Here is an 18,520-nt window from a genome sequence, read left to right as displayed (position 1 = left end):
CTCAGCACATAATTTCAATAAAATGTCCTTCCAGGCAGAAAATCATCCCTTAACAATATTTTGACTACAGAAGAAAAAGAAATATTTGATCTTCTCATCAACGTAATGATAATACATCTCGTTTGCAGAGTGTAACTGTATATTATTTCCAGAAAGATTGTAGGCTGATCTGCAAATGAGTATTTCTGTTCTACAGGCAGTGTCTTACTTTTGGAAAAGCTGACTTTCACTCCTGTTCACTAAGCTTCTGAAAAGTCTGTTCATTACTAAGCCTGAAAATAGGTTTATGTAAGGCTTACAAAGTGAGTAAGCTTTGTGTGGGTCTCCCTGTACAAGGAGAAACATTTCATCCAAAAAGCAGATAGAAGAGGAATAAAAGGGGGTAGAAACGGGCTTATTCTTGATGACCATCTCCTAAGGATGTCATCAAAAGAGTGACTTAACTTGTCCCTTTTCATTTTAATAATGTTTAAGGTAGCTATTTTAAAATGATGCAGCTCCTAACAGATTTTTGCCATTACACTAGCAGAGTATATTCAGATGTGGCCTTAAAGACTAAAAGAAACACCTGAAAAGAGTTTCTGCTCAGTTTTAAAGTGTGTGTCTGTGTGTGTACATGCATCTTGGTGCATCTGTATCACATACAGAGGCATATTGAAGCCAATTTGGAATTTTTCTCTCAGAATTTTTGCTAATGAAAAATACCACTTTTATGCAGACATAAAAAAATGTATATTCTGTTTGAAAGTTGTACTTTTTTACTCCACAGAAAAAAAAAAAAGTGTTATTGATTAGATCCCTTAAAAAGAAAGTACATACATCCTTTCTTTCAAAATGAAATCTGGGGGTAAAATTCTTTCAGAATGACCTGTAATTTTTTATTTTTATTTTCATTCTGATTTGAATTTTTCAATGATTCTTCCTTCCTGTAATAAGCATTCATTGACTACCATATTGCTTTTAAGTATACCATCTTTACAGTAAATCTCCAAGCTTATATATATAAATAAGCCTTACACTTCAGCTGGTCTCTTCCCTTTTTTTACTTTTTTTGTACTGTTCTGGGTTTAGAATTTTTCCATTGTAACTTGCTCAGAAGAATAACTGTACTGGGTCATGCCAAAGGTCTTACCTAGCTCGGTGTTCTGTCTCCAGCAGTGGTGATAAGTGGTGCACCATTAGTGTACCAGTAGAAAAATTCCTGTTAAGATTGTTTGCTCGGGGTGAGAAGGGTCATGGAAGGCCATATTTTTTACTATGTAAGTACTTTTCACTTTTTTTTTTTTTTTCCTCTAAGAAAAATATGTGTTGTAAAGCCGGCTGCTTATTCCTATTGTAGGAAAGTCTGTAACTCTGCGAGGTGTCATGGCTAATGACTGTAGAGTTGGGCTGAAAACATTTTTTTTAATTCTTCTTTCATATAAAATCATTATAAAAAATAGTAAGAGATAAATATTTGCATCCATCCAGAAGTGGTTAGTTGTGACAGAGATTACATGAAAATTCCTGAGTAATACTGTGATAGCATTTCTGGATGATTATAAAATTTCCTTCCTTTATTCATTCATCTGTATCTGTCTTTGAGGGTCAGTCATTAAGGATTTTTTTTTCCCTTGTGAAATGCTTATTTAGGGATAAAAAGATCAGAACTGTTAGCTTTTCTAATGGAGAGTCAGGCAAAAGGAAGCATGACATTTTTTAGAGTTACTATTTTTACAACTATGACTAAAGAGATCATCAAATGTCATGGTGAGGAGTTTCTTACATACATCCAAAATAGATGAATAAAATACTATTGATAGGTATTCCAGATAGATTCTGTAAGGAAAACTGAGATGGATGTTTATTTTTATCTATGGTAAATTATAGAACAGCATAAATAGATGTTAAATGTCATTTTGTGTGTTAAATTGCTGCATTTAGAGCAAGCTGACCAATATGGGTATCAAAATCATAATTAGTATTGATTAATGACTGTATTTATCTTTTTGATCCAAATGTTATTCTTAAATGAAATGTTATGTTTGCAGTAACTACCGCTTTATTTTAAAATATGAGATATGGAGGATGCTCTATTGTAAACTAGGAAACTTCATTCTGCTCTCTGTGAATTATGACTGCATATCAAATTTTAATGAAAAAGGATAAATAAATTGTCTCACAGTTCACCATCATCCACTATATCACTCAGTTCATCCCATATAATATGTAATAAACTGAATGCTTCAATTTTTTGGTTTATGTGACCATTTACAACCAGTACTATTGCCTGAGAAATTGTCATCTCACAGTAGTTCACATAACCAGGGAGCAGACTAAAGTTCTGTGCTGTACATCTTGAAGAGCACACATTTTTTTAAAATCTTTAATAAAAATAATACTGGAAACTATGGAAAATGAATGACAGGCAAAAAGTTGAGATACATCAATTAAAGGATATTAACAATAATGTAGGATCTTATTTGTCAGCTCTGTTTTTGACATCGTCAGGAGATAAATTTCAAATAGGGAAAAGAAACTCCAAACCAACAAAAGAGGACTCAGTAATATAGTTTATGAAATGATTACTCTATTCTGTTGCTGTGTTGTCTGATTAATTTGTCTATTCACTATTAATGTTATTCTTCTAAGAAGAGAGCTCTAACACTAAAAAGTTGTAGAGGTAGTCAGAGCATCTGTTTCTCCAAGAAACTGCTTGGATGTTTCCTGGAAAATTGCAAAGAAATTAGAGAAAGAAAACCGACAAAGCAGTTGGGAGGCTAAGCTACTTTTAAAAGTTCTGATTGTAGATAGAAGAATTTTTTAAGGAAATTTTATTTTCAACCTTTTTTATATTCATTATACCATTGTACATTGCTCTTCTGTGTGAGGAGACACAAAGAAATGTCACATTATGGTTAGTAGTCATTGAAAAACTGGGGTAAATGTACTTTTGTGATCTGAACAGCCCAGATAATGAAAGGAAGAAGCACCAGAAGTGCCACTGAAGTTTACTGGATTTGAGTTTACTTATTAAATATCCTTTTCCCTAAGGAGGGCTTTCAAGTAGTTTACTTAATAATTTCATATCTAATGCTATGAAAGAGACCTTCCACAATTCTTGTTTAATAGTGACATAAAAATTATTACTCACAGGAAGAAATATGTATTAAACAGCGCTGCTTCACAGAGACTTTTTTCCATATTCTTGTTAGTGGCTTCTATGGATGCAAGAACCAACAAAAGGTACAGGTCCTTTCACTTTGCACAGTCTGTGCAAGGGTGGGTGGAAAAAGCCTTCTAGAAGGAGATAGCAAAACAGGCCTTGATATTTTTGATATTCTGGACAGGAGTTGTTTGTCACACATCTCTCACTATTTTATATGAATAAAGGTTGAAAATACCTTGAGTAAGCCAAAAAACTATGTACAATATGGAATCCTGAGCTGTTATCACTTTTTTTTAACAAAACATGAGCACCTGCTGCTTTAGAATTATTCCGGAGAAGAGCAATATCCATCATAGTTCGATTCTAAGGAGATATTTTTACTTTATGGATGGTGATGAGTAATGGAAAGGTGCAGAACAGAATGAATTAAAGATCTTTCCTTAATATGAGATGAGTGATGGACTGTAAATGAAAGTTAAGGGTTTTTTAAACCTTCTTTTGTGTGTACCTGATTCCCCACACAGAGTATGAAGATAATTTTGTAGTAGCCCCAGAGATCTAAAAGTTTGGATGTTTTTTAGCATTTATTTCAAAGGATGAGTACTAGTTCAATTTTTAAAATAAATTAATTCTTAGGATCAGATAACTACCTTTACCCTGGCTCATAAATTGAGAATTGAATGAGAAATGAGTGAGAATTACATGGTTGTAAGAGATGGTCCGAAGTTTCCCTCATTTGCCTCATGACCATCGCAAGAACAGAGACAGAGACCCTGAAGACCCCAGGGGACTTTGTAAAGGGCTTCTGGACAGGTGGAGGTGGATGCTTGCCAAGTGATTGTTTGCAGGTGTGCTTGCTGTGGTGCCACAGTGCACTGCCTTCATTCCTTCTGGTGAGCAGGAATTTGTAAGGAGTGGCCTGTTCTGTACTTTACACCTGCTTCCCAAAGCAGTGGTCTCATCACAATGGCCTGTGACTCTCCCCACCTCTTGGCCAACTTCCCTCACTTCCCTCACTTTTTAGAAACAGACTATAAAAGTGACTTTTCTAAGTTACTTTCTTTGAGAGAGAGATTTCCCCATGGAAGAAGACCTCAGCAACCCCATCTCATCTGCTGGGAGCTATAACCCACTCCCCCTTTTTCTCTCTTTTTACTTTTCCTCTTTATCCCTCTCTCCCTCTCTCTCTCTCCCCCTCACATCTATCGCATAACCCATGATGCTGGCACTAAAATAAAGATGCATTATTGCTGTTGTGATTTAAACTGAAATCCCTTGGTGTTCTTTTTGCACTCTGAGATCAAACAAACCTCTCCTGACTCCCACTTGTGCCAGCAGATAGTGACAGTTGTATTACTTAAACCTCCTTGTGCATGTATGCATCTATCTCACTATTTTTTGTACCTGCTGGCCAATTTTAACCAAATTTCATGGCTGGGTAGAAGTGAATTCTCCTTTTTTAACATCCTCACTGAAAAAGATTCTGGATCTCAAGATAAATCATGATTAGGTACCAGAGAGATCATGCCAGCATGTAATACCAGGAATCTCCACACTAGGGAAAATCCTGTGAAATTTTCACATAATAAAAGCATGAGAGTCCAAAGCTTGAGATGTGGAGACTAGCATTTATGAGCCTTGCTGCTTATGTTGCTATACATATATAGTACATTTATAATGAATTTCCTTAATTTTGATGACTGCTTAATGTTTCAAGGTACTTTTCCAGAACTATGTGTCTAAATATTAATAAAACCCAAGTCAACGCAATACTTACTGAAGGTAAAGGGAGATAAAAGTTGTCTAGGCCTCTTAATATAGAATTATTTCTTCCTTTTTATTAGTGCTCCTTATTTTGAAATTAATTTTACCTAAATGAGAGAAAAAAATACATTGTTATAGATCATGTTTCGATGCTCATGAACTGCTTCTCAACAGTTCATCATTTTCTTAAATGTGTTCATTATTCTAAACCATGCATTAAATTGATTTGCTGAACAATACTTTCTGCCTGGGTTGAGAAGAGTAACTTCTTAAAGGTTTGTGTGCAAAACTGGAACTGTGCTGGCTGAAGTTCAATCTATGGTCTTAATACAAACACTGAAAGATTGCCCTCCTAGACTGATCTTCCATGCTATCTTAAACTATGGTGCTTCAAATATACTCTCAAAACATTTATTAGTGTATTAGAAGAATGTGATTGAAAAGAGTTGTGAGCTCCATCTGGTTGTTCCACAGTCCCATTAACTATATTGGACTTTATCCTGAGGTTTTCTTCTGCTCCAGCACTAGCTTTTAAAATCCCAGAATCTCAGGTGGCTAACCATATGTGTTCTTAATGAGAGAGGGAGTTAATTACCCATCTAATTTCTTGTAAAAATTCCCTTGCTTTCACTGAGGAAGCCTCACAATTCCATCTCCTTGCATGTCTTATTGCTCTTTATTAGTGAGGGATATTTGGTGCTCTACATTTCTGAACCTGACAAGAGGGAATCAGCAGGAACCTATCTGTGCATTATCCTGCAGAGGTTTCAAAGGCTTGCCCTGAACATGACCATATAGCAGCAGAAAATGTTACCTAGAGAAACTGATTATCCAAAGAAAAACTGCAGAGTAAACCAGGGAGAAGAGAGCAAACATTGTTTTCAGTAGATATTTAGCTTCACTTAAAAGAATTCAAAAGCATTTCTTCTAGAGGCAACATTTACTACTTCATGAAAGCAGTCTAAAAGTTGGCTTTAAGATTTTCTTTAAACATGAGAGCTCAAAGTTTCATGGAATTTCTTTGGACAGATTTCAAATGTTTGAATGAAGACAGTCAAAATTTGAGCATCCCATTCTGGGCCACTATCATCAATAGAACAAACTTATTGCTTCCAGGAAATGAATTTTCTGATGTGTCTTAGACTTTATTTCCTGATATATGAGTTACTTTTCAGAAGTGCATCTTTCCCACTACTGACTATAAAGGACATTTTAGGTATAGTCTTCCACGTCTAACTCCCAGGCAGATGAAGTTAAGTTTCTACTTACATGCATTTATTTTCAAGATGTTGGAATTATTTCTCTTCTATCTCAGATCTCTGTCACTATCAGGGAAGAAAGAGATAACATATTATTATAACACATATTAGTTTTATTTTAATAATAATAATATTAACAATAGTTCTAATAATAATGATATATGCAGCCTTTAGAAAAGAGAATTTGTGTTCCTAGTGTTAGACACAATCTCTATTAAGGGTCATATTGCAGAACTTAGTAAGACAATAAGCCAGTAGCCAATGTTCTGCATAAATAATGAGCCAAATCAAAATCAGTCATGCATCTAATTGGGACATTTGTACTACACTGCTTGAGGCATAGAATACTTTTTTATGCTCGATATGTGCCTGGCAAAATTAATCAGATAATCAACTCTCAGTCTCATCTCTATTTTCTGAAACTCTTTGTGCCACTACATAAGGGTAAGATAGCATTTCTGCTGACGGTGGTCTTTGAGAGGTTTTTTAAAAAAGAGATAGCTATGTCATTCAAGACAATAAATAACCATAAAGGAGATTTTGTGAATATTATAACTTTAAAAAGTAGCCATCTCTAGGGGGAAGGAACCAGACTGGTGATCCAGGCCCTCTTTCTAGCTTTTCTGATGGTTGACCATAGCCATATTTCTGCCTCTTTTTGTGCCTTAGTTGCCTTCTTCATAAAAGAAATGATAAAATATTCATCTTTGTATTACTTTGATGTCTCCTGACAGAGACATTTCATAAGCCCAAGAGATTGTTTTCAAAATATAGCTTTCATTGAGGACTCAGTGAAATATTGGAAAAACTTAGGAATGGGACTAAAATTCTGTCAGGCTAAGAGTCCAGAGCTGATTAGGGAAAAATACTGTAAAAAGCATGAAAAAGTTATAGAGTGTTTTAGGAAGATAAAATAGCAATTTTCATTCTTGAACAATGCACTGTCAGGAAAGAAATTATTTCCAGATCTCGTTCCTGAGAAGACCAGGGTCCAACAGAGTTCCTGGCTCAATTCATCTAACACACCTGTGGTCATTCACACCTGTGAATTATTTGGCAGTTCCCTTTCATTCTGCCTTCTCCCCTGTGGGCCACATCATCAGAAAGGAGATGTGGAGACATCACATAGCAGAACGACACCCTGAAGCTTTTGAACCTTCTTTCATCTCATGTAAAAAGGACATATTTGATGACTTGCAGAGGACCCTTTCTTTGTGTTCAGAGGACAGCATGACCTGGTCAGATGACAGGATATGGACAGGAGATATGTGATGGGGAAAAAAACTTGTTGACAATACAACAGGTGAATGGACAAACATAGGAAAGGAAGAACCACAATGTGCATTCCTCAGGATATCTCCTGACAAGGTCTATGCATCTATATGAGCTGTACTGCCTTAAATTACCAAAAACACGGTAGTACAGAAGACCCTTGTACACTCTTCATTCTATTATTTTTATCTATGTTTGTCATAGAAACAGAAAAGATTCTTTTTTTAACTCAGGAAAGAAAAGGTGCAGTGTCCAGAAGAGTTTATTTAGGGAACTGGATTTCAAGACTCACTAAAGAAGAAAAGATGTTGAAGAGAATATTTCTGATTCCTGGCATGTATTGGCTATATCTAAGGCAGGCATTAGTTTGAGCTTAGCCTGATAGTGATAGTACAATAACAAATGATTTTGCATAAATAACAGTTTGCTGAAATGTTAAGCAGAATTCTTTGGGGGAAAATTTTCAACCAAGCACTCTTGACCCAATTGAAATGAAAAAGTACAGTCTCTCAAAGTGGCTGTTTTAGTGCTTGATTAGGTTGGAGAGTATAGCAGATCTCTCTCCAAATTATACAAACTTTTCATGGGATGAGAAGACCATCAGATCAAGCTATAAGTCGTTTCCTGGGATGGGTTTAGTGTGCTCACACTAGCCCTATGTTTTATAAAACCTCTAATAATTCCCTGTGCATATCCTTTCAGCCCCAAAAGACATATAAACACATCTTGGTCTGGGCCATCATCAAAGTTTTTACGAGTAAGGTCAAGATGAATAAAACAAACTGTAATCTAAACCTTCTCTAACACTGAAGTTGACTGAAACCCCTTCTGAGATTTTAAAAAAGTTTTATTAACTTTCTCAAGTTTGCTGTTTTTCATGGTTGTCTGACTCTCTAGTGGAGTGGATAAATCTCTTCAGTGGAAAACTGACATACTACAAGAGACTATTCTTGCTGTGTTTCTGATTTGGCTGGCATGACTATAACTCAGTCATGTTCAAATGCCAGCTTGTAACTCCTTTAAAGTAGTGGCTTTGGGAAATCAGGCTGGCTGCAAAATCCTCTTATGTTATATGCAGCAGTCACAGGCAATTAAACAGTTAAACCTGAGCTCTACCTAGAGAAAACCAGAATTTTCCCCACAGCAAGTTTCGTGCTCAATAGTCTTGTCCCTGGGCCAGTGTGTGTTGGTACAACATGATTTTAAAGTAACTCTTTGGTAAACCCCGTTTTGGATCATTACCAGCATAAAAATTATAAGTCTCAGCTTCATCCAGCTCAGCTCTGATCTGCCTGTGAAATAGCATTAACAGTACCTAAAAGAGATATATATATATAAAAAAAGTATTATAGGGGTCCAACAATGGGTAGTTACCAGCAGTTTTCCTTTTCTAACTAGGAAACAAAACAACAAGTTATAAAGCCATCAGAAAGATCTTCTGTGTTTGGCAAAAATAAGGGGAGAGAGCGTAGAGAATTGATGTGAAATTGACAGACAAGAGAAGGATGTGAAGTCAGTTGCAGTTTCTCATGAAAAACAGAAATAAACATTCTAGAACTAAACAATGTGCATAAGTATGGTGAATTCATTAGGGTCATGCCTATGGTTAATTTGCTACTTAGCTGGCAAATCCAGGCTGAAGAGAAAAGCCTGTCTAAAAATAACTAATCAAGTGTTCAATATTAAAAGAAACAATTTGTCCTGAGGCTGAGAAATTGTGATATTAAAATATTTTGGTTGCAGTTACTTAACTTTATTCTGGAAACCTCAAGAAAATGTCTCAGAAGTAAGTGACTCAAATCAGAAGTAAAGCTGCAAAAATTTGAGGTACCTCTTCCTTAAAATTCCAGTGGTCAGTCTTCTTGGATTTGATTGTCTCCTAAAGTTAATTTTATACAAGTGCATTTTCATTGATTTCATCTTTGCTCCAAACTGCTCTTTCAGCTGAATAAGATGAGAGTTAAATGATATTCAAGATTACATCAGTACTGTGGACCTATATCATTCATAAAAAAATACTAAAATATTCCAAACATGCACACCAGTTTGTGATTTTTTTTTCAACATATAACAGTTTTTTGTTTTTCAATTGATATCACCACTTTATGTCAGAAATAAAAAGGTTTCTATTGTTCTGTTAAATCTTAAAATGCTTTAGCTTAAACTTCTAAGACATATTGGAGCTGGTACTGTTATAATTGCTGAGTATGGTTTTCTTCCTTTCTCACTGCTCAGCTGTAAGTGTTATATCCAGAAGTCTGTCTTTACGATGCTGGTTTTGTTCTAAACTCTGGTATGTTTTACCTCAGATGATCACAGAGATTTTTAACAAGCTCTGTAATAATATTTAAAGTAAATACTACTCAATTGTCAGTTTGGAGGATTAAAAGTTATAAAGCAGTGATATTAAGCTTTAGTCAGGTCTGCTTCTTGCTACAGACAAAGTTTTCAGGCTTCTGGAGACAAGTTTGTGAGCATGACTGATGAACAAAATGAATGCTGGTTAGAAATGAAAGTATTTTGATTAGCATCATAAGTGCACACAGTTTAGGGCTATATTGATCATTTCTCTTTGTTTGGAAAATTTCATGTGGAAAGCAGACTGATTTGTGGGAATATATATTGCTAAGACAAGTTTTACCTGTGGGTTGTGGATGGAATGAGGAAAGTATAAAAGTGCTGGGGAAAGTATAAAAATAATTGAATTAATATCATATTGAAGAGTAGTAATGGCTGATATCTTTTGGAAACTATGTAGAGGTCTGACATTCTCCACAAAAAAGCACTAAATTGAAAAATAATAGAGGTAAAATGAGGGAGATAAGACTGGAAGGTCTTTAAATTGAAGATAGTTTTGGAGTGATGACATAGTAAAATGTTCATTACCAGAAGGGGGTATTAGGGTCAAACCTGATATCCAGAACCCTGATCTTCTATGTCTGAAAAAGAGACATCAGATTTCCAGATCAGAAAAAAGGGTTTCAATGCTCCCAGCATAACATAATGTAAGGAGGAGGGACTGGATGAAAATCCTAGCTGCATAACTGAATGGAAAGGCATAGGTCTGTATTGGCCAGAAAGACACAAGTAAAATCAAAATCTGTTACTTTTTAGTCTTGACTATGTTTTCATAATGACATGTTTCAGAGTAAAAATGTTAACTGTATTATAGCCTCTGTGAGCCATTTTATGGATCATCTACCTCTTTTTTTTGACAAAATGTTTTTTGAGATTAGCCTTTTAGATTTAGGATGACCTTAAACAGTTGCCACAGACTCTAGACATCTCTGTATTGCCTTGCAAGTTCTTTTATTATTGGTCATAGCTACAGGGTCTATGGCAACACAGTTTTGACTTATGATATCACTTATGCTTAAAAGTTCTCACAAAGTCCATGCTCCTATAATTTGATCTCAGCTTTTGAATGCTTATCTTTTCATCATTGTTAAACCAAGGGGAGAAGGAAAAAGTAGTTAACTAAAACTGAACTGAATATTAGTGTGTTTTTTATAAGTTTTTCCTTTGGGAAAAATAACCCAACAACTTGAACAATGAGACAAAGCAACATATAGGTAGTTCACAAACACATTCTTACCTTTGATAATGAATGTGTAAGCAAAAAAGAAAACATACCACAGTTATAGTTTCCTTTATGTTAGAGGTGAGAGAGGGTAGGAAAACTTATTTTTCATTTAATTGCATATAAACATGTCCCCAGCCACTGCTTAAACTAAACTGTACATAGAATGTTAAACTACTGCATGTGAAGTTAGCAGAAAATTAATAGTTCATGAAAATCCTGCATTAACCCCTTAATCCTGATCTTCAGGTTTAATGGGGAACTGGAACAAAGATGTGGACCAAAGGTTCAGTGCTGCAATAACAACGAAGAACACTACTTCTTGAACTTGTCACTTTCCATATTTGTGAAGTTTTAACACAGCTCTGGATATTTCTTCTTGGCTTCAAAATTCTGTCTGTCCCTATACAATTCCAATCAGGAGAGGAAAGAGGCTTTCATTTACCCATTTAATTTGCCTATTTACCTTGCACCTTAAGGAAATCTACATTTCAGAAAAGAGAAAATTATTTCCTCACTTGAATACCTCTGCTAGGCTTTGGCCAGCAGTTGTCATAGTCTGTAGTCATAAATCTGAAGATATGGACATATGTATTTGTTGGTCTTGGACTGGATGCCTATGGCTTTACAGTACCACACTTTCCCCAGAAGTATTCCCTATGACTGGCAAAGGATTTGCTGAATATACTAATCTCTCACTTAGAGTCCTCTATCACAGTTTGCTGCTCTCAGAGGCATTGAGACTGAGGTTTAGTCTCAGAGGTTTAGTGACAGAGCACATGCCTGTCTGCTGGCTGAGCTGTGATTTAGGATCACCCCATTAGTGTGGAGGAGCTGTAGATATGGTGTGGGCCAGTCAGAAAATTCTCCTCAAGAAGGGTGCTCATTTCTGGAGAACAAGCTTAGCAGTAGGAAGAGATGTTTAAACCTCTTTAAACATCTTTAAAGATGATGGCTGTTGCTCAATTCCATATACTCAAAACAAGACTAAAGGCCAGAAGAGGACAAAAACAGTATGTGGCAGTTTTAATGTTTGCCCAGGGTTTCTTGAGGAATATGTTTACCACAGTGCTCAAAAACATTTCCTTTCTAATGGGACAGTTCTTCTTCTTAATATTTTATTTGTTATCTAATTCATGGCTCTCCAGATAATCTAAAAAGAAGAAGGCATGTTAACTCCCACATTTTGTCCAGCACTTGGCACTCATAAAAATATTATCACTGGTGGAGGAGGAAAAAGTTAGATCATTTTTTATTCCTAAAATTCCATTGTTAGAACTCCTTTTATACTAAAACTGGCTCAATAGGTATAGATTTTATAACTGTATTGTAAGTCTAACTTAAACACCTGAGCTTTCAAAATCAATAAATCAATCATTAGCCCTGGTACAGAAATCCTTTGGAGTGAGAGGAAATATGGATTAATGCTGAGTTCTGTGCTTGTCTGTCAGGATTCCGTAGTTCCAAATTTCACAACTTTCCGCTGTCACTACCAAAGGTATCATTTCTTGAACTGAAACTTGATGATGGCAAATTTAGACATTAATGGTGTCTCTGCTAAACATTTCTGTGCACTTGATTTTATAATCATGGCCATTACAGGCACTGGGACATGGAGCACTGGAATGTTTAACTCTGCTAGACAGTGCCCAGGTGCAGTACACAGAACGAAGAAAGGTGCTCCATTTTGATGCAGAAATCTTTCCAGGTTATATTTTAGTGGTAAAAACATCCTTTCACAAATCCTCCTTTGAAGAATTTAAACTATTCTATTGCTAATAGAAATGAAAAATCAGATATGGGACTTGCTTATACTTCCAGTCTCCACTCTAGCACATGTTTCAATTAAAAGTAAAATTACCACATTCTTTAGTTTGTGTAATTTTTTGATAGAATGGTACATTTATATGTTAATTTTGCTAAGATCAACTTTATTTATCTACAGGAAGCTATTCCAAGATTGTTGTACGTTTTCTTCACTTCTGAAATGTTATCACATTTAATTGCCTGATCTTATTTGGGTTGCAATCATAGTCATTAATTAGCAGGAAGGTGAGGGACAGCATCATATCTAACTATCTGTTATGGCTGCTTTAATGAGGAAAATACCTGCCATCATTTTAAAGGCATCCTGTATACTTCACAAATACAGCTTGCTGTAGCATTCTCATTTAGACTGTGAACATCAAAGGAAATTGATGTCAGGTGTGAACAGAAGCTGTTGAATATATCTGTTGAGGAAGCTGAGTGGTGTGTCTGGATGGGAGAGATGAAGGGCAGCTTAAAACATTAACAAAACTACAGGTAATTAGTGTAAACTTTCAAGGGTAAGGTATGCTCGAGGAATAAAAATGTTGTTTATAGCTATTCCCTGTAGTGCCACTATCGCTAAGGGTCTGTCAATGTTTTCATTTATAAAGCTCTATTTTTATAGGATTGTGCACTAGTAATAAAAAATGTGCTTGGGGCTAGAAGTTGACAATTTAAAGAAAAATAAATTGGTTTTGTTGTTTTCTGGTTTGTCTTTTTTTAAATTATATGAGTATAGGAATAATAGAAGTTTATCTGTTTTGAATGGTTATTTTCCTTTGTATAATTCATCTGTTAGTTTAAGATGAAATTAATGAAATTTGGCAAGCAATTAGTTCTTGGTATGGACTAATAGGTATTGGAATTCCTAGGAAAAAAGAAGTAGAACACGATTATTTAGTGTTTCACAGGCAAAATCATACCTATAAAAGGGGATCATAAAGAATTCAAGGCATCTGCCGAATACATTGAATAAATATTTTCATTCCAAGGAAAGTGCTAGAGTACACAACCCAAAAAACAAGCTATAGGAACTGCCAAAATATAGACAAGTCGGTCAGTTTGAAAGGTGTAAGCTTACCGTGCCCTATCAGCCTTGCTGACTGGTTGCTAATGATGTTATAATTCATAAACAGAATACAGTAAGAACTTTTTCAGGCTGCTTGTATTCCACATGCTTAAGAGAGACACAAAACAATTTCCTAGGGGGGAAAAAAAGCAAACCTTTTGACTCTTACCATGCAATTATAGCTATTTTGCTTTCCTCTGTTACTTCATATTGGACTCTCTTTAGTGTTTTTACTTTACACTTTTTTTGCCTCATCACATTGCAGCAATCAGAGGAGCATAAGGGTGTTTGTACATTTGGGTAAAGGATTCTTATAAGTGCAAGTTTAAGGGCCAAAGATATCATGGGTCACATGAGTGTATATCTAGAATAATATATATTTCCCACACAAGTTTCTTCACCTTCCAAGATATCTGATTGCTTTAGGAGAAATTTCAAGTATCATTACCATATTATATAGATCAGGGAACCAAAGGGAAATAAAGAGCTGGCTTAAATGCCTCTGAGTAGAGTAAGCTAACAAGGCACTGAAAGTCTCTTGAAACACCTTCCTAGTGCTTTACCCACTGTATGAATTTGCTATCTTTTGAAGTCTTGGAAATTACTGGTGCAAACTTTACCTCAAAGTATGAATGAGTTGGTATGTACTTCAAAGTGAAACCCCATAAGTTTTGTATCAATTTTAAAGTTTTCAATCAAATATATAAAAAAATAGAGCCTGGAAAGAAAAAATGTATGGGTTTAGATTTGGTGTTTGATTTTTTTTTTTGTTTTTTTCTGGTTTTTTGTTTGTTTTTAATTGAGGAATCTATTGTTCCATACAGATGTGTATATACATATGGTATGTTCTTTTCAAATATCATAGTTGCAAACTGAGAGTGCATCACTGTGGAAGAAGTAACACTGTAGTCACAAATACTTGCTGCAGCAGCTTTTGATAAGAGTAGACTTTTTATCACGAGAAGGTTCTACATGGATGCACTATGTCCTAACCCCTGTAAGACCAGGATTTAACTTTTCTGATGATTGCTACAGTTGCTATTCTGTGAAAACCCATTATTGCTTTCCTGATACTTGACATCCATTTTCTGGACCTGCAACCATTAATCCAATTACATGTACTCAAAAAACAGGATCGTGGTCCTCTGACCCAACCATCTCCATAGCATAGGCTAGAAAATATCCTAAACATGTTTTTGTCTTTAGAAATGGAGCAACTTTTAGTATCATCCCAAAACAAGCCACTATTTTCTCTGTGTAGTTTCACGACTTTTCAGAAAAGAGAGTGAAATTGTCCTTTTCACTTTATACCTCCGGAGTCCTTACAAGCCCATAGTCAGGAAACTGAGTTTCTTTTGTCTAAATAGAGGTTCCTCTGGTCAGGGAAACTGAGAGGGAATGGTCAGTCTGGATTCTGATACTAATTTTATAATAGATAGCCTGTGAATCAATACCTTCTGATCTTCATCATGCTCATATATATTAGGTTTAATTTTTCCTCACTCTTACACTTATCACCCACTGCCCTTATATGAAAGGGCTGAATTCTGCCCTTAGATCCCTGACTTCAATTGAATTTCATTTTAAAGGCTGAGGGAAAATTTGGCACAAAAATCCCATATATTCACACTTTTTTTTTGAGAACATGAAGCTATGTTTGGGTGCAATAAACACCTGTCATCTTAAATAGTAAAGAATGTACTGCATTCTGCTTGTGTGGGGTCGGATTTTTTTTCAGGATAAAAGGGCTTTAATTTCTGATTAAATGCAAAGACAGAGGAGAGACTAACATTTTAAAAAAGGTACTGTAAGGAGAGCTACAAGTAAATCCAAATAGAGTACAAAATATTCTATTTTATGCAAAAAGACACAAAACTGACGTTTTAATTCAGATGACCTTGGCACAGCCAAGATTTTTTAAAGTAATGATGTGCCTAATATTAATATAGAGATGACAAAAACTGGTTCAGACAGTTCCCAGTGACAGACAAGTAGTGGTATCCTATGAAAAGCTTGAGCAGAACTCTTTCCCCATTTTAACAGCTATTTTTTTTTTCTCTCCAAAGTTAAACAATAGATGAGACCTCCTAATGGCTTTCCATGTGTTCATCACAGTTACCTGCGTGAATTTGCAGTAATTAAGCAATCTGAAACACTGACTGACCCAGAGAGAAAGCTATTCCATACCAGTGGTGTCCTTGAAATGTCTTCATCATCAAGCGATCTCTTCTCTTCATCTCAGTGAAAGCTAACGTCAGCACTACTGTGTAGCAACCCTTCCCTTATATAGCTATTGAAATCTTATAAAGATGCTTTTGTTTTATATTAAATAAAAGAAAAAAAAAAAAAAAGAAGAGAAAAATCCCACTAGCCAAACAGTGAAGGCAGAGAAATGGCCCTGTGAAAATGCTGCTGCGATCAGGAAGGAGGGAAAGGGAACTTGCTGGGGATAAAAACAGTCCTTTTTTTAAGGTCAAAAATATAATTAGCATTTGAAAGGATGTGAAGATGCACTACCTCAGGGACCACAATGGCCAAATTTGTGCCATTTAATGTCAACAGTCATTGGAGTTGTGATAAAATTAATAGAGCCTTGTGTGATTGATAACATACCTCATCTCCCATTCTAGTACAAAAATCCCACAGGTTTAGCAGCAAGGAACAGTGTTTAGATCACTTTTGAAAGAAAGCTGTGTGAAAGATGTACTTATGAGCTTTAATTAGCTTATGAAATCTGTGTCAACCTTCCCCACTACCAGTACCAAAAAATAAAAATGTATTGTTAAATTATTAACTGTGGGAGGTGAGGTTAGTGTATCTCTTTAGTAACAGGACACTGTTTTTGATACTGAAGGTCGAGAGTGAAGAGAAAGGCAGACTTTCTACAGTAAATTTTTTAATGGAAAAACAGTAATTTATGTGAGGGAAAGAAAGGTGGTGGATCACCGACAGTGAGGGGAATTCAACAATAATTTGAGGTCTGAAAGGAAGCCAGGTATTCTGTAAATATTATACACTTCAACCAGGGATCAGTTTATTTTTCATTTATTGATAAACTGCATCCATTTTACTACCCTATTCTGAAAAAATGTTTGTGTTTTGGCCCACATGACTTTCAAAATCACACTGATTAGTTGTGTTCTGAATAAGAAATGAAATTTTTTTCTTAAGGACACCAAGTCACAAGCCTTGTAGGGGGTATATGTATATGATTCTGTTGAATTGAAAAGGCAGCCTGGTCATAAATTTGAAGTATTGACTGCAAATCCATTTCATGTTTTTGAGACATTATTTTTTAAAAAAATTAAGAAAATAAATTTTTTATTTGATTTAGAATCATACAGTGGTACAAATTTTAGATTTTTTTGTGTGTTTGGATCCTTGATATTCCTTTGATTATTACAAACTATACATTCTGTAAATTTATACGATAAGTTAACAAATTATACTGCCTTTTAGTGAATAATATGCTAGGCATACATTTCTAGTAACAGTGCTTTTATCCTTCTAAAAGCTCTTTATGATTGACTGAAAAACAATGATAAATACTTTGTTGTCCCTGTCCCATGGTTTATATTCAGCTTTTTCATATATTTTCACTATTATTTTATGTTATTAAGGTTATCATCTCAGTGAAAAGATGTCCACAGTTGGGTAAGATCTAACACATAAGCCCAATGTCTTACCTCAGTGTGCAGAAGGACCAGGCTGCAACTTATCACAACTCAATTATTTCAGGACTGATTTTTTGCCAAGACTTCCACCATAAGTCCTAACATATTCCTCAACAGTAGCAATAAAACAAGTCTACCCGATCTGTCAAGAGTGGAGCTAGCCAGGGGAAATCACCGGGGCAAAAGGTGAACTGGTTAAACAAAAATTGAATCTTTGATGAAAAATTTAATCAAAACTTAAATGTGAACAAAAAGGGTTATCCATCAAGATCGCAAAACTTCGACTGCAGCAGTCACCTAATGCATTAAATAAAGTGCTGAATCACTGTGAATTGCCGCAGTGATGGTAACCATTCACCAGCTCCAGTGAGGAAAATATGTGTGAGAGGAAAGGAGCCACACTTATCCTGTCCCCAGATGTCATTACTCTTCCACTGCCTCTGCCCTCTAAAAAATTGTGCAGAACCAATTGAAAAGTTCTTGAAACCCAATTATTTGCTCTGAATCAATAGTTCAGTGTAGGAGGTCACTAGGCCAGAATTTCTGTTGGTAAATCTCTGTCACTTGAGCATTTGGCAGTAGCACACTGTGTCTGACATCTTGCTTCCTGACATATTGCACAGGCAGCAAAGGCATGGGAGAAACAGGTATAGATGCATAATGACTAATAAAGGCCACAAAACATGAGACATAATTTACATCACACAATATACAAACACCTTAGCTAAGAATTAGCATCGCATGTAATGCTTTTAATAAATAAATAAATTCAAGAATTTTAACTGATGGGGAAGGCTTCCTGAAGAGTCTAATGCTGTGATAACTTAATGGGACTATCCATATCCCAGCTGATAAATGCACAGCAATTCATGTCAAGATACTGGCACTCAGAAAAGCTGATGGACAGAATTATACTTTAAATATCACTTACCTCCACAGGCTAAC

General features: G+C 35.4%; 1 long non-coding RNA gene across 1 annotated transcript; it reads left to right on the top strand.

Moving 5' to 3' along the window:
• Positions 1–13,275: 13,275 nt before the first annotated feature.
• Positions 13,276–17,064, top strand: LOC147654040 (uncharacterized). The gene is made up of 2 exons (XR_015285432.1): positions 13,276–13,327; positions 15,968–17,064. It is a non-coding gene; the product is annotated as an uncharacterized LOC147654040 (long non-coding RNA).
• Positions 17,065–18,520: the final 1,456 nt, after the last annotated feature.

The sequence above is a fragment of the Cyanistes caeruleus genome, chromosome 3 (assembly GCF_971803275.1).
Source record: "Cyanistes caeruleus chromosome 3, bCyaCae1.hap1.1, whole genome shotgun sequence".
NCBI classification, from domain to species: domain Eukaryota; kingdom Metazoa; phylum Chordata; class Aves; order Passeriformes; family Paridae; genus Cyanistes; species Cyanistes caeruleus.
Note: the sequence above shows the minus strand (reverse complement) of the source record. Positions and strands in the feature narration are given on the sequence as shown.